Raw genomic sequence first — 15,861 nt, 5'->3', positions numbered from 1 at the left:
AACTTTTAAATTTATATCTTCGAGGTTTTTCATAAATCAATATCTATTGGGTTGATCAAGGAGCTTTATAAATTCCCTCTACACTTGTTCAAGAAGAGTATCAGAAATGGAGTGCCCGTATATAGGTTTTTCCTATGTGTTCATAAGATCTAGGTTTAATACAACCGAGTGGAGAATATTTTAGAAATGTTGTGTTTATAGAAGCACAACCGATTGCTTTGTAGCTAAAGGCACATGAAATCATAGGACATAGGTAAAGGGACATTGAAGGGCCACTACAACTAAAAATGGCCTTTTCCTAGCTTCCTACCTTCACCCCCTCGCTTCTTGAAGCCTAAGAGCCAAAGGGAGTGGGGAGGAGAACAATGAGGACAAGGGAATGTCGACTCTAACTAAGAGCCTATTTAGTTAAAAATGATAACTAAAGTTGGACCCCCTGTTCTACTTATAACATTTGTCTATGGAGATCCTCCTCTATTTCTTAGAGAGACAAGATGCATTTGTAAGCTCCCCCTCTACTTTTTATAGCTAGAATCTTGCATTCGTAAATCTCCTCCTATAGTTTTTATAGTTAGAATCTTGCATCTGTAAAGTTATCAGCAGTGTGATAGTGGTGTGGCTCAAGCAGTTGAATTTTAATAGTATTTTATCATTCATCATGGTCCATGATAGTTTCATAATAGTTTTAGTGGATATGGTTTGATAAGTTATCTTTTTTTGTTTTAGGTTTCATATTGGGAATATTTCATTTCCATGTGTATAAAACAAACATATGTCAAATGAGAACATGACAGTTGTATACAACCTAAAGCTTGTTGTGTTCCTTACACTTATAAAAGGAATTCCAAGGCTGTAATCAAGAGAGTTTTTTTGAAGGGAATCTTGGTCTCTTTGGAAAAAGGTAGACTAGTAGTGTCTAAGTTAGAATGTGGAGTCTCCAGAATTTACTTCTTGATCTCACATGAATAATAATATCAAGGATTTTTTTATTTGTCTTTACAAATCTCTTGTGAAAGTGAAATTTTGTTTGTGGGCTCATTTCAAGGAAGATATTAAATTTCTACACACATATTGCAATGGGTTTATGTACTTGTATCAAAAGTTAGAAAAATAAAAAAAGAAGACATATATACTATTAGTATATATCACACAAGGCAACTTATGGTAAGTGTGTATTTAATGAGAGATTTATGATGTTTTCAATCGAATACCTTTAAATTGGACATTGGGTATTACCATATTTCCACATTACATATTCGAGTTGAAAATGTTGAGGTGGGAGTGATGGACATGCCAATTATCCTTAGGGTAACAAAACCACAGACAACGTTTGTAGGTGAAGTCATTCATAAATGATTAGGGGGCTCTTGGCGAATGACCTCCTATAAATAATGGATGTGGTCAAGATAGTGTTGGGGTTGGAATTTTTGCTGGTGTATCACAGGCATAGGGTTAGTTCGGACATTTCGACCCTTTTCCTTGCCATGGTGTTATATATGAGGGTTTCCAAGGAGTGGGAAAAAAAACTCACCCAGATGGTGTTTGAGCATGCATATTTGTGTGACATTGATGCAGTGATCAACATTATGGATGAGAACCTCTTCATTCCCCTCCCACAAAACTATTACATTAGGAGGGTTGAGGTGTGTAAATTTTTGATTGTGCAAACACAAGATGTGAAGTTGTTGTAGGCTCGGAGGAGTGATATACTATGTAGTATCAATTTCCTCTTGTATGTAGCTAAAATCAAGGAACTTGAGGAGGATGATTGGAATTGGGACTACCTGACCACTGAAGGGTTGTTGGATGAAGATGAATATGATGAGGCACCTGCAGCTGAGATTATAGGGGTGCTAGAGATGGAGAAAATAGAGGAATGGATTGAGGATGATAGATGTGGTGTGGAGGAAATTGTAGTAGGTGAAGTTCATGCTAATAGTCGACATGACATCTCACTCATCTAAAAAGCCAAGAAAGTCAAGTAGGACAAAATGAAGGAGGAATGTGAAGCCGTGGAGGTGGCAAGGCGAGCTCGAAATGTCTCCTAGTCCTAAAGTATGGTGCAGCTGCTTTGTGCTGATTTGAATTTTGTATTGTGGGTTATGGGTTATTAAGTTTTTTTGTTAAGTACTTGTGCCATATTTCTTGTCACTATTGGACATACGATGTAGTGTATTCATTGGAAACACTACAAGGAATATATTTTCGACTAAAGACAAATTCTATTGTATCTTTGTTTTTAATCTTATCTTAATATAATGGGTGTTGGCCTTACCTAGCTATTAACTTATCAAAAAAAAATTGTTCAAATGATTTATATGAATATTATTGATGAAGTGATATGTCAAATGAGATTTTATTTTAGCTGAAGTGAAGTGTGAGATGTGATATATGCAATTTCTTTCATGATAATATCATTTCTAGAGGTTTTTGGTACCAAGGAAGTCTAGGTGTATCTTATATAAGAAATAGTAGATTCAACTATGTATTTGGTGAATCTACTTTATGTTGAATAATAAGATATACTTTAATGGAAATTAATTAACTATGTATTTGGCAAATATATTTTATGTTGAAAATTAATTAATTAATTAAATAAACAAGTAACTAACTAATCTATATTAGAACAATTTAGGAATTTGGCTAAGGAGGGATTTCATTTTTTGAAATTAATAAAACCTTAAAGGAATTATAGGAATAATAATTAATTAAATATAATATAATTAATTATTTTATAAGAATAAAAAAAAACATATTTAATCATAAAATTAGTTATATGTGGAGATAGTAACTAATTAAATATAATTTAAATAATTATTTTAGAAGGATAAAGGCTATAGTGAACCCAAATTAATTAAAATATTTATTTAATAGATCCAAGATAGTTGGATTTAGGGAGTTTACAAGTACCTTGATACTTGTTTTATTTTGTGTCAAGCGATGGGGGAAATGAAGTTGACAGTTACCTATAATGGCAATTAAATGCCAATCTGTACACCTTCGCCTAGGTCATCATATGGATCTAATTAACTATACTAAATTATTTATTGTATAGTTAATTAACTATAATCAATTTCATGATCATTGGATGATCGCAAATCAACAACATAAGCTCTACTTTGGGCTGAAGTTCCGAAGGACATTGTACAAGAAGTCTGTGGAACAAAGACATGTGTGAGCACTATCTAATTAACTATACTAAATTGTATACTTAGTTAACTATAAGTATATAGTTAATAAATTAAAATCAATACAATGATCATTAGGTGATTGCATATCAACACCATAAGCTCTATTTCGGGCTAATGTTCTGAAGGACACGAGATTCTACTTAAAGTTTCCAAAATAGAGACACATGTGAGCACTGTCAAGAATGAATGCTTTTAAGAAAAGATAGGAAGATAAAGAAATGAATTTTAAATTTTTAACCATGGATTTTCCCTTTGTAGAATCTCTTGAAATTAATAGAGATTGGACTTTGGATTAACCAGTTAACCAAGGAGATTTAGAATCCAAATTTGGGGATGCAATAGAGTCCATCCGCACTAGTCTATTTATTCATTGCTTCAAATTCAAATTTTGGGTAAGATCTTGAGAGAAATACAAAACTCCTATATCCCATGTTATTAATTTCTTCAATCTTGTCATTTACATTGTGGAATTAGGGGACCAGGCATGAAAGGTTTACATTTTTATTACTCAAGATTGTTTGCCACCACTACCATAGCAGGCTACCAATGATGGGGAAAGGCAAAGAGATACAAAAAATAGACTATGTTGAATTGGTTAAAATCCCAAGTTTCATTGGTGAATACCATGATATTTATGATCTTGTAATCCAAGGTAGGTGAACCATAGAACTTAGATTTTCATGTGAGAACAGGGTCATACTCGAGGGACCAGGGCACCAAAAATTGTGTATAATAAAATATTAAGACAAAACATAAATCAAACCACAGCATGGGATGTTGGATTAGGATGTGTGATGTTACTTAAGGTTTTCCCTTGCCCGAAAATTATCATGGTTTGCACCCAAAATTATGATGAAAATAGAAAATTGTTTGTTAATAAAAATATCCAAAAGGAAATTTTATCCATTACTGGGGAAGAATTTAAAAGTTTGTTAGATTTAGGGTTTGGAGCAGAAGATTTTGGAAACTCAAGTCCACATTGACCTAGAAAAGCTTGCTTGTGATTATGTAGCAATCAATGAAGAGAGGAAAATAATTATCTCAAAGCTATAACAATGGATGGTATCCAATTAGATAAAAAACATAAGCCTCCTTATAAAGGAGATTTTTTTGCCATGGGTTCAAGATAATATTTCCATGCTAACATTTTGCCTCGGATTGTAAAATAATAGAGAAGTGGGTGCAAGCCTCCTTGAAATGGTATTTAATATCCATTGTGTTAATCAACCTATTACATATATTTTTTTAGCACGTTTTTTATTAAGGGAAAACCAAGTTTTGAGGGGGACCTGAAACCCCATACAATAGGTTTTGAAGGGACCCAAAACTCTCAGATTTTACCAGGATCTTTAACCTACAATGAACCTTCTGCCAAAAAATATAGGCAACTAAAAACAACAGACCACTTCAAAAAATCTTGCTCGTGCTAACCAAAATCCAACACAACCACAAGTAGAAATAAACTAGCTAAACTAAGACAAAATCATTACAAAACCTGTTGGCATCACAACCTAAGCCATTAGATGAGGTCGATAGATTCCCTCATCCAGACATCAGGGATTTTTCAGGTTCCCCTACCCATATACAGAAAATTTAGGCAACAAAAAGATAGCCCAACCCTTAACCAAAAACAATCACAATCTAGGCTAGGCCCTTCAAAACTGTCAGCATCCAACCAGATATAAGAAGGGGGGTTTTGAAAGGTTCCCCTAACCTTAGATTTGGGTTTTAAAGTGGCTCCCAAAACCACCAAGAAACAACCAACAATCCCATAATATTTGATCGTACCTTGAACAACAAAACACCCATCCACCTCTATAAGATAGTGCCCCACTCCATAGGGGCTAAAAAAGAAAGAAACCATCTGCAAAGAGACCCAATCAACTGGCAACAAGCCAAAATCCAACAACCAAGAGAAGGCACAGTGAAGCTTTGCTGGACAAATGGGTTTTGAAAAGCCACCCACAACCTTACAAAAATTAAGAGGCCTAATCCAATCAGAATCCATGTAGACAGGCTCCACCAAACCCTCCACCTCTATAGAAGAAATAGGAGAAAGACCCAGCAACAAGAAAAGATAAAATGAACACCAACCTCAAGATAAAGGGTCATTAAAACCCCCAACAGGAGCCATCTCTTCAAGCTCATCCAACACTTTCCCGGAATAGAGGAATGATCCTCCTCAATAGGACTTCTTGAAGACAGAAGAAAAAAGGCACCCTACAAAACACCTAGGAACCTCTTGCAAAGGATAGAAAGAGAGTCGTGTTCAAACACAACAAGAAGGGACTTGGACAAACAAAACAAAACACAGACAGACGAACCTCCAAAATAGAGGTCCTCTATAGCTTCAGAATCCAACCAATGACTTTATTATTAATAATTTTGCAGCCATCTGGGTCCCAAACAACCCATCGAAGACAAGGTGGGTGCAAGGCCACATACCCAGGACTGCATGAAGGAATAAAAAACCCAGTAGAACCTCTAGTAGAAGTTGCACTTGAACCCATGTCTTCTACATCTCTCTCGCTCCCTGTCTCCAACATGATCAGAAAGAGGGGAAAAGAAAGGCAACATCCATAGATACCACCCTCGACATCACCATAAAACTTGATTACAATAGGCAAAAAAAGCCTCTCTCCCCTCCACACCAAACCCTAGCCACACACACACCAGCAGCGTTGCGGAACAAAGCAACAAGAACATGTACAAGGACTGTGAGCAAAGGAAAACAATGAGCACCATCATCCATGCCATCTACATTGCCATCGGCCTCCCCAATGTACTTGTGCCATTTTCTTATAGTAAAATATTGTAGAACCATCAAGACTGACAAGCTTCAGATATAGGTGTATAAGGTTGATGATGCAACAACAATGTGTCCAATATATGAATGGACCACTAAGATAAGGATGCATGATAAGAGAAGGAACTACAACCATTTTGTAGACTTCTTTTTGGCTCCAATGTATCATGCAATTATAAACATTCCAATGCCTAGATTGCTCGAGTCTTGTAGAGATTGCATTCAACTAGGACCTAAAAAACAATTGGCTAACTGGATCCTAATGGAAGAATATACCTTGTTAAGGTTTTATGGATCAGGAGTAGAACCCTACAAACTTCCAATACATGTGACATAGAGGATTTTCGTATTGCAATATGTATGGAAGATGGAGAGTACATGTCAACTCTACTTTGTTGGTCAGAAAAAGAAGAGCATATTTTCTTCATTACCTTTGTCATGTGGAGGGTTCACATTTGAGAGAAAAGCATTCAATGTGGTACATGAAATTTAAAAATAATAAAATTGATGTTGATAGTTACAGGTAGTATCATCCATAGAACATCATTGAAGTAATGGTTGTGGTGAATAATAACTTTGCAAGTAAAATCCAACATGAAAGTAAACCCTTGTTAGAAATTTTGAAAAAAAGGATTCTTTGGAAGGGGTAAAAAAGTGATGGAGGAAACTGCTACTGAGAAATGTATTTCTCTAAAATAATTGTCAACGCAAATTATGGCATTACACCCATAGAGAACAATAGAAAAAAGAGATCCAAATTAGAAGGTCCCACAATTTTTATAAAAGAGATAATGTTCCATCTAATAGAATAAGTATCCTAGTTTCTCTATCGCAAGCTTGTGTAGAGGAAAACTAGACATGAAACAAAATCAAAGATTTTTGGTCCATGAGGAAGAATCTAGGTGAACTAGAGACTATTGTAGATTCTGAAGATATCCCCAAGGATTTTGAGTTTCACAAATTGTGGAATATAGAGAATCCCTCTTAAGTATATGATGATAGTGATGAATCTGACGAGGATTGGGTGGGGGGTCTAGTTATGGTATAGTTATGGCAGGGGGTCGGGTAGGCTGGAACAAACAAAATTCTGCTAAAGGCTGCTCCTAGCAACTATAGTTATGCTGCGGCTGGCCATCAGCTGCTGCCTGATCGGCGAGATTTGTATACCAGTCGAGTACTACCCTAACCATGCCCCAGTGCCAGAAGGGGGCCCTAAGGTAGCGAATGAGGGTAGATATAATGATAGTGATAATGAGATACTCTAAGGTCACACTACAAGAGCTACTACAGACTCTACAAAAATATCTATTTTGAGTAAGACCATGAAACAAACATATACTTCAAGGGAAACAATAATAGAAAATTTGGGTTATCAAAGTGGTGGTCTAGGGTCCAAAGAACAAGCCCCTTATACACCACTGGAGATAGAACCAATAAAAACTAAATATCATTGAAAAATTAGTGTTGAATCAATAGGGAAAGATATTACTTACACACCTGAACCTTGTTTTGTTAGAGCTTCAAATTTCAGCACTCGGATTCAATCACAACCAGAACATGGTGGTGAAACAAGTGCTATTGCGACTGGTTAGGGTGGTATGGGTACTAGTACTAGTTATGGTCAACAAGTGTAAAAACAAAAAATCCTAGTGATCAAGGTATTTTAAAGAAGCAAAAGGTTATGACAACAATGACGAGTACAACTCTAACTCAATCAAGTTCCACCAGGAAGTTATTATTTCCAGCTTCAAAATAAACCCCTCAAATGAATCTAATAACCATAATTGTAAGTGACAATGGGATAGGATTAGCAATGGGTTTTACAACTTTTTCTAAACCTCAAAATGAAATAGTTAGGGCCATAGGCATAGGTGGAGGTGCCTATATCACTGTAAGTGTTATTTCACCATTCAAACATTCAATTGCACTAGCAACCCCAAATTTTAATTACAGTAATTTTGTTGATCAATTTAGAGGGAGAGCAGATAAACACAAAGAAAAGAGGAAGCTAATGATGAAGGTTGCAGGTACTACAATTGTAGATAAATAACCTACAATGAATAGGGTATTTCCCACATATGACCCAAATAAAGAAATGATGGAGTAAATGGTTGTTATGCCTCCAATTTCAAATCAAAATAAGCCAAAGAATAAAATTGACCCCTCCCCATTTCACGTTAGCACCATTCAAATGGATTTTTCAGGACTTCAAAATTTAGACAAAATTAATGTGTCAAGAAAGACCAATGGAGTAGTGCACACATCATTGCTAAATCAAGAGAGAGAGAGAGAGAGAGAGAGAGGGGGGGGGGGAGAGGGAGAGGGAGAGAGAGATACAAAAGTTACAGAGAGACCTAGAAAATATCCCCCCTTCACCCTAAAAATATCCTAGGGTCTAAGAGGATATCCTCATGGCAAGTTGCCTCATTTTCTCATAATGCCCACAAAAATAAGGTGGGTTCAACAAATAGATTTGAAGCCCTTTCATCTATGAAATCCTGCACTACAGGTGTAAATTTGATCCCATTAACTCTGAGTCAAATTTGCATGAATGTGGCTAGGGTTCCAGGTGGCCTCCCAATCAGCCAAAATAAATCTAAATTTACAAATAACAAGGATATCTATGCATCTGCAGCAGTAGATACTGATTGGTTGGGGAAACAAAGGAACCCTAGATTGACACTGGAAAACCACAAGGACCAATCGGCAAGGAAGGACAATTGGTAGCCATCACAAGAACCAACTCGATTTACTGCAAATTCTATTGCCACAGGTGCAAATAGGGTTGAACTTGGGGAAAAAAGGCCTCATGGGGAATCTCTACCTAAACCATCAAGAGCCCTTCCTCAGGCTTTTAAGTCACCAAAAAAGTCTCAAAATCATATTAGCAAGAAGCAAGTCAATTCCAATATCAGCACTAGTTAGAACACAATTATCATAAGTAACCAGTTCACAAACGATATCTTGGAGGATTACAAAAGACGTGGTCTCTTTTGAAAATGGTATGGTTTCAATGCCTCCACCCAGGATATTATCCAGTGGTTGATCTCCACACCCAAAGGCCAGGTAAGTATCACAACCTTAGAAGATAATTATATGTTTATTCATTGCAAATCATCAGTATTAAGGGATAAATTATTAAACTTTCAACCTAGTTTCTTTCAAGGTTACTGTTTCTCCTTTTTTAAATGGCAACCAAATTTTTCCCCTTAAGATTTTCAAAGATCATTCTGTCCCAAGGAGGGTAAAACTACCTAACCTCCCAGTTGAGCTTATTCATGATCATTGCCTTGTTAGAATAGGTGACTCACTTGGGGGTTTTGACGGTTTAGAGGAAAATTTCAAAGATTTTGTAACCATCAGGATGATGGTCAAATTGCCAATCAAAACTATTAACATTGAACCTATTAAAATTATAACAAATCATTCTTTGTATTGGATTAAACTGGAATTATTTAAAGGTAGAGTGGTCTCAAGAGAACTTATCCTTCCAATTCTCACCCTACCCAACCCTAATCCGGGAAATCAAAGTCCAGCTTTACCCCCTAAGGATAAGATTGTTCTAACTCTCAATCTAGAAGGAGGAGGCTTCACTATAAATATTTTGATGAAGGCTAACACAAATAAATCGGACCTAAGTAGGAAAAAAATAGATAGGAAGGATAAGGAAACCCTAATTCAGGAATTAGAGGAAGGGGAAATCGCCTGCGATGATGGTGGCTTAATTAAGACACCCTCACTTATGGATATAGATCCCCTTGTCCCTCCCATCGAAGAGCTTACCCTCATGAATTGGTGCAACTAGGGTTCTCTCTAGGAGAAATCGGACATGGCATTTAATGGAGGGGTTATCAACAAGGCAGATGGCAGGGATTTCCTGCCTTCCATTTTGAGTGATAAAGCCTGCCTGGTATCACAACTTAGTGACCCCCTAAATACAGAAGCCAAGAAAACTAAGGAGGAACACTCAAAGAGAATTGATGTAGAAAATAGGATCATCTTAGATTATGTGGGGAATGAAATAGTTAATGATCTGGTGAAAACTTTCATAGACGAAATTACTAATGAGGAGGAACTAGCATATCAAAAAAGGCTTCTTATGCTAGGGCTCTTGAAGAAAGATATTATGTTGGATGCAGTCTAAAAGGTTATGGGGATTATGGAATCAGAAAAGGAACTAGAAAAAGGTAACCTTGGATTAGCCAAAACCATAGAAGATATCAGTTCCCCTAATTGCTCAAAAGAAATTAAAAGATGGGAGAGGAAACCCCTATCGAAGTTACTCAATTTGACAGGAAAGGTAGAAGGCCAAACTAAATTAATAAACCTTTTCTATGCAGGGAAGGGGAGGATCCTTCCCAAGGAGAAATGAGGCTCTTCACGTGGAATGTTAGGGGCTTGAATGCCCCTAACAAGCAGCGAATCATAAAACACTACACAAAATTTAGCCCAAAATTAATTTTATTACAAGAAACAAAATTAAACAAGGATGATTTAGAAGAATTTAACAAAAAATTAGGGATAAAAGAAGTGGTGGGGATCCCAACTATGGGGGCATCTAGAGGATTAGCAGTAATCTGGGACCCTAGGGCAGTTTCCTATGAGTCAATGCGTAAGTCTCCCAACTAGTTATGTTGTAGGATTAATAGTAACAAGAGAAATTTAAAATTCCTCCTGATAAATGTATATGGGTCCATTCAGAACAAGGACAAAAATAATACTTGGGATAAAATCGAGCAATTCCTCACTTCGATGTCAAATCACTTTAGTATTATAGGAGGGGATTTCAATGCCATGGCAGATCCTATGGAAAAATGGGGGGGCATGAAAAAAGTCTCCTAGGCCACCATGGATTTTAGAGAATGGATAATAAATACCAATCTAATGGAAATCAAAATTGAGATGAACTCCTTTACTTGGAATAATAGGAGAAAAGGATTCTGTAATAATGCAGAAAAATTAGAGAGATTTTTCTAACGGGAAAATCTGGCCAACATTCTAAACTCCTTTGAAGCAAATATCCTGCCATTGTCTGGATCTGACCACTTCCCAATCCAGCTCAACATCTCAGAAGTCATCCCTTCTACCTGAAGCCCATTTAGATTTGACATAATGTGGCTAAGAGATGATAATATCTTAAAGTTAATAGAAAAATGGTGGAAGGAAGCTGAGGCAACATGTTTCAAATCCTTCCAAGTAGTTGCCAAATTAAAAATAATAAAACAAAATTTAATAACATGGAATAAGAACAATTTTGGCTCAACAAAAAAATTGAAATAGAAGAAGCTTTATAGGAAATAAATGAAGAGGTTATTAGGAAGGGCATGGCCAATTATCTCTACCTTAGAGAAAAATCCCTATTAACAAAGTATGAAGAAAATTTTGGCCAGAGAAGAAATTTTTTGGAAACAAAAGTCAAGGGAACTCTGGCTAGAATCAGGGGATAGAAATACCAAATTCTTCCACAATAGTACTAAGTAGAAAAGAATAATAAATAAAATAAACAACATTCAGACTCAATCACGTAATCTGAGCAACAACTCGGAGGTCATTGCTAAAGAAGCAATTGATTACTTTAGCATCATCTTTAACAACATGGAAGGATCAATATTATCCTCTAGGAACGAGGTCCTCAAGTGTATCCCAAAGCTAATAAACAAAGAGTAGAATTGGTTTCTAAATGCAAAATTCACTAAGGAAGAGATTGAGAGAGCACTTTAGTAGATGAACCCGAACAAAGCCCCTGGACCTGATGGCTTCCCAGCTTCCTTCTACCAGCAATGCTGGAACTTCATTGGTGATGAGATCACTGACACATTAGAAAGAATAAGAAACTTTGGTAAAATTCTAAAGGAGCTAAACAATACATTTATAGCCCTAATACCAAAAAAAGAAAAAGTTGAGTGCTTTGAAGACTTTAGACCAATAGCCCTATGTAACACATTATACAAACTATTGACAAAAAAAATTGCAAATAGACTACATAAGTTTCTTCCCCAGCTAATCAATGAGGAATAGACTGGGTTCATGTAAGTCGCTCAATCTATGATGGTATCATCATTGCCCAAGAAGCAATTCACTCAGTACAGGCTAATAAAGAATCAAGTATGCTAATTATGTTAGACATCAAAAAAGCCTATGACAAGGTAGATTGGCACTTCTTATGCAAATGCCTTGAAGCCTTTGGATTTTCTAACCAATGGATCAACCTTATTTACGAGTGCATTTCCACACCCAGACTGTCAATTCTTGTTAATGGATCTCCTATGGGTTTTTTTTCTATCTCTAGAGGGCTTAGGCAAAGGGACCCTATATCTCCCTTTCTCTTCATTCTAATGGTAGAATCCCTAGAAAGATTGTTTAATAGGGCTAGGGAGCACTCATCTATCCAGGGTATCAAAATCACTAGTGGACTTGAAGCCACCATGCACCAACAATTTGTTGATGACACTATGATCTTTGGACATAGTGATATGCTAGAAGCCAAGTCTATCAAGAAAACTCTTGACACCTACTCATTGGCTTCTAGCCAAGAAATCAATACCCTGAAATCAAATATATTCCTCTTCAACACAGCAAAAAAACTAGCAAATAAAATAAGCAATATCCTCAAATTTAACAAAGGTAACCTACCTTGTAAATACCTAGGAATACCCTTGGATAAGGGTTGTAGATCCTCGAATTTATGGGACCAAACTCTAACAAAAATTATTAAAAGAATAGATACTTGGAAGGGAAGATGGTTGTCCTCAGTGGGCAAGACAACTATGATAAAATCAGTTTTACAGCCATTCCCATATACCAAATCTCCTATATTGACCTACCTATATCAAAAAAGAAGGAACTGAACAAACATCTGAGGACCTTCTTTTGGCAAGGAGCTAATCAAAAATTCAGAATGCCCCTGGTAGCATGGGATAAAATCTATAAACCAAAAGAGAAAGGGGGGTTGGGAATAAAAGACATATTTCTCAAAAGTAAGCTCTAGGGGCAAAGCTAGTATGGAGAATGTATAATAACCCCCATTTAAAGTGGACAAAATTACTTTATAATAAATACCTCCAAAATTCTGATCCAATCATCATCTTTAGAATCTCTTCCCTCCCTAAGGGATCAAGGATTTGAAATTTCATGATGAACTGCAAGGAAATCATATCTAGTAAGCTGACTTGGAATCTAGGGAATGGAGATAAAGCATTATTTTGGAAGGACTCTTGGGTAGGCTACCCTGCTATCAGTAGAGAACATAAATTCGATACTGCAATATCAATCCTAGAGAGTCGATGGGGAGAGAAGGTTTCAGACTATATAGAGGAAATCTTGGTCAATGGCATTAAAAGCTAGAAATGGAAATCCTTAAGAAACTTAGATCTCCCACCTAATGGGTTAAAAGTTCTAGAAGACACATTGGCTTCAAGAATAATCTCCTTTAGTCAGAAAGGAGGATGGTTTAGCATGGGATGGATCTAAGAAAGGTAAATATAGCACTAGAGAAGGATACAATGATCTCATTACAAAAGGACAAACCAAAGATATAGACATACCACTAAATTTATGCTGGGATAAAATATGTCTTCCCAAAGCTGGATTATTTGCCTGGCTGGCACTTCAGGATAGAGTCCTGACAGCTTCCACGTTTAGGAGAATGGGTTTTGAAGGACCTAGTAGATTCCCTCTTTGTGAGAAGATGGAGGAAACAACTGATCATCTATTGTTGACCTGTGAATACTCCCACAATTGTTGAGGTTGGCTTAAATTGAAGATGAATTGGGACACCCTAATCCCAGACTCAATCCTAGCCATGTTCCAAGCATGGCCGATTAGAAACAAAATATGCTTGTATAAGGGTTTATGGGTTTTCAGCTCCTTCACTATTAATCTGGGAGATTTGGAAAGAAAGGAATAGGAGGATCTTTAAAGATTGCAAGATGGACTAGCCTCAACTTACAAATAAGGTTGAGGCTGCTATAATTGAATTAAACAATTGTCAATCTATGAAGGGTCAAAAAAAATTGGAGATGACTGAATGGGATGGGGAAATGAGACTAAAATGGATTGGTTTGAAAATTCCCCCATATGTTGGAGATGGGCCATCCATCAACCTACAAAAATGATAGGAGTGCAAGTGGTCCCCCCTAAAGATGGTTGGTTTAAGCTAAACTTTGATGGGGCTTCCAGAGGGAATACTGGTATTTCGGGTATTGGATGTTGTCTACACAATTCGAAAGGGGATGAAATTGGAGCCCTAGCCTCACCAACGGGTATAAGCTCCAACAATGAGGAGGAGCTAAGAGCACTTCATGAAGGTATAAAATTATGTAAAATCCTGAACTTGGGAAAAATCATCATAGAAGGGGACTCAGCTATCATTATTAATGCCCTCAGAAAAGGGAATATGCCTAACTGGAAACTCAATGCTATCCTATCAAACATCATGATTGATATTTAGTCCTTGGATAAAGTCACCTTTAACTATATTTTTAGAGAAGGCGATTCTAGAGTGGATCAGCTAGCAAATAAAGGTGCGGATGGTTTCTCCTCCATCAACATCAAGCTGGGACACCCTGATTACCCCTGAGGTATCCATCATATTCAAATATTAGCTAGAATTACAACCTTTAAACTTAATTTTCCTTTTCAGATGTAGAAGGGGTTTGGAACATCATCCTCATTAACTCTTCAAAGTTAGCCTTATCCTTGTGGATTAACTTGGAGTTCCCCTCCCCTTTAATTGAAAATGCCTAACACACAAATCATTTGATTAATTATACTCTAGTAATTAAGATTCTTGAAGGCATCCATAGTATGCCTCCATCTCTAGTCAGAGCCATTGTTGAGCATTGAATTTTAATAAATATAATTCCATGGTTTCAATTGAAGCCATAGAAGTTTTCTTAAAAAAAGAAAAAAAATGAAATCAAGCATGCCCTTAAGAATTTCGATAGAACCCTTGGCATTTCCACCGACATCAGAATCCTAAAAATTATCGCTCAAACCAAGGCCATTGGATATACATACTAACCCTTCACTGAAACGCCCAATCTGACTAAAATGACTCTATCGAAGAAGCTTACCATTATCCTATCGATAAAGTAATTTATCGAACAAATCTTGGCTGCGATGAACTTCCAAAAGGATTCACTGAAAATATTAGTTCCATCAACATAAAATACATCGAGGATTTCAGGAGTGGTCCCACCGATGTAATAAAGAGTTTTGATGAAACCACAGTATTGATGAGACATGTGAACAACTCGCTGAGGGAAGTAGTCTAGCCGAAAGAGTGATATCGAAGGAGCCAATGGATATTTTATTGATGAAGCTATTTTGAGGAAGAGAGTGTATCGAAGAGTCACAAAATATGTTGACCAAAGATAGCTCTCTCATCGATAAGACTTTTCGAGAAAAGGAAGGTGTCGAAGAGGTGCAAAAGTTATTGGCCAACGAGCACAGTTCCATCGAAAAACGAAAAGTCAAAGGAGGATATTTTTCTTTTGACGACATTAAAATTTCATTAGTGACTCGACCGATAAGATAGATGCAAAACATGGCGATGAAAGGATTCGCACCGAAAATGAGGTTTCAATGAGCCGATGGAGGTTTACATCGACATAAACACATGAGGTAGAGCCTTTCGGTGAAAGTGAAGAGATCGATGTAGCCACAAAGCTCCTTAATGATGACGGTAGTTTCACTGAAACTAAGGAGACATCGATGAAACATGACATTTTGAGGGAAGATAAAGTTAAGCCATTGAAGTTCATGATTCCATCGAAAAAGGGTGCGGCCATATAATTGGTGAGCATCAATGGATGATATGAAGTGCTGCTAGGCGAATGATTACTTTCTGATGCAAGGATCTAT

Source organism: Cryptomeria japonica, chromosome 7 (assembly GCF_030272615.1).
Source record: "Cryptomeria japonica chromosome 7, Sugi_1.0, whole genome shotgun sequence".
NCBI classification, from domain to species: domain Eukaryota; kingdom Viridiplantae; phylum Streptophyta; class Pinopsida; order Cupressales; family Cupressaceae; genus Cryptomeria; species Cryptomeria japonica.
The sequence above is the reverse complement of the archived record's forward strand: the minus strand, read 5'-3'. Positions refer to the sequence as shown.